Here is a 2,073-nt window from a genome sequence, read left to right on the forward strand (position 1 = left end):
TACACTATTCTCATGCGGCATCACTCATGCGTTGCTGCCCAGCCCCATCTATTGGCCAGTTTTCAATATTTTTTGGTTTCAATGAAACCTCATGTCGGTTTACGGATGTGTGAAATTTTTACCTCTCTTTCTACATCATTCCGTGAATTCATCCATTTTGAACTATTAACGGCCTTTTGGGTCATCCTTGTAATATAAAAGGTAATACTTAAATATTCAAAATCATTCGTTCTATAGTGACAGTCACTTCAGCTCTGTGTTGTGCGTTGCACATACATCCAAATTCCTCAGTTTTTTCGGATATATTCTAATCTCTGTCTTCCTCCAGAAGATGTGTCTTCTAGGGCTTCGTCGATGAGCTTTCGATATGTCTCTTTCATCACAGATTCTCCAGGCAAACTTTTCTGTTCTCTCCTTCTCCAGTATCTTCACATTTCTTTACCAAATTCCTCGTTCTATACTGAATACACTGAGTGGTAACCAATTTTGATGATAAGTTTATCGCTAACCTTATTCCACCTATTCCGTATTACTTGTTCCTTTCTTCTTTTACTCTAATTATGGATCGTAAATAAAGTACGACTACTCACGGCGAACCGGTGTTTCGAATATTCTGAACATTCGATACACATGAGATTTCAGCCTTCAGTTCACAGGAAATCCACAACTGAGTATCGTGGAATCAGATAATAAAACGCTTCAAGTGTAAAGTTTTATTGATTCAGTGACATCTTCAGATGAACAAGAACCGTGATGCCCGTGGCCGCCGCACACTGGAAATTCGGCTGCGGGTAGGTATCCCGTCTATCGGCTTCATGTGTGGCTGACACCTTCACGCATCCTGCTGTCGCATGTGCGGCTGCCACGTGGGTTGTGGTTCTTAAGATGGGTTCACAATCGCCAGAAACCGGTCGTGATTGAAGTGAAGCGCTTTATTATCTGATCCCTAGAGATTTAATTTCATAATACCATCAGTGTTCCGTTTAACGCTTACTCTAACGTGTGTGTCTGAAGACATTGCTGATAAGAGCATACAAAAATTCTTAACTTAGTTTTAACATCACCAGTTATCCTTCACATACCGCCTCACATTGTACCTCAATCCTAACATGGAAGTGGAAATGGTCATGTAGGTTTGAGTTTATTGTAATTTTTTTTTTTTTTTCGGCAACGCACTTACTTAACAGAGAGAGCAGGCGAAATCAAAATCTGCACAACTTTGTGCCTATGACTTGTTATTTTTTATTAATTTCCACTAGACACCTGTGGGCAACGGCCTTGCCGCAGTGGATACACCGGTTCTCGTCAGATCACCGAAGTTAAGCGCTGTTGGGCGTGGACGGCACTTGGATGGGTGACCGTCCGGACGGCCATGCGCTGTTGCCATTTTTCGGGGTGCACTCAGCCTCGGGATGCCAATTGAGGAGCTACTCGACCGAACAGTAGCGGCTCCGGTCAAAGAAAACGACCGGGATAATGGTGTGCTGACAACACGCTCTTCCTGTCTGCATCCTCAGTGAGGATGACACGGGGGTTGAATGGTCCCGATGGGCCACTTGTGGCCTGAAGACGGAGTGCTAATAAACGGCTGTAGATTTGTGTTCAGTGCAAGCGAAAATACAAATCATTACCCGTGTACATTTGACTCACAGTGTTAATTTCCTATTTAAGAGAACATGAAAATCAGTTTCCTATTTCCTACAAAATTCAATGGATGTCGTGGTGTAGCGGCTAAGAACCTAACTTATAAATTCAAAAAGAGGGTGTATAGACTTCCCATCATACTGCCATCATTCCACACACACACACACACACACACACAGACGCGCAAGCGCGTGCGCGCGTGCATGCACACACTCATACACTCCGTCTTTGTGATTCAAGGAAAAATACAGGAAGAGAAATGATAATTGTTCTTCTGTTCACAGGTTCATCGTTGTCCCTCGCCGTTGGTAATGGTGAGTTAATGAGTATTTCCAAAATATTCAGTTCTGCGATACTAGTTGGCTGTAATTCGTCGTTGTGTGAGATTACTATAAGAGTTTTTGGCAGGTCCAAATCTCTAATTGTATA

At 42.8% G+C, this 2,073-nt stretch overlaps 1 pseudogene; it reads left to right on the forward strand.

The window, feature by feature from the left end:
• Window positions 1–1,268: 1,268 nt before the first annotated feature.
• LOC126199749 (5S ribosomal RNA) lies at window positions 1,269–1,386 on the forward strand (annotated as a pseudogene).
• The last annotated feature ends 687 nt before the right edge of the window (window positions 1,387–2,073 follow it).

The sequence above is a fragment of the Schistocerca nitens genome, chromosome 8, assembly GCF_023898315.1.
Source record: "Schistocerca nitens isolate TAMUIC-IGC-003100 chromosome 8, iqSchNite1.1, whole genome shotgun sequence".
NCBI classification, from domain to species: Eukaryota; Metazoa; Arthropoda; class Insecta; order Orthoptera; family Acrididae; genus Schistocerca; species Schistocerca nitens.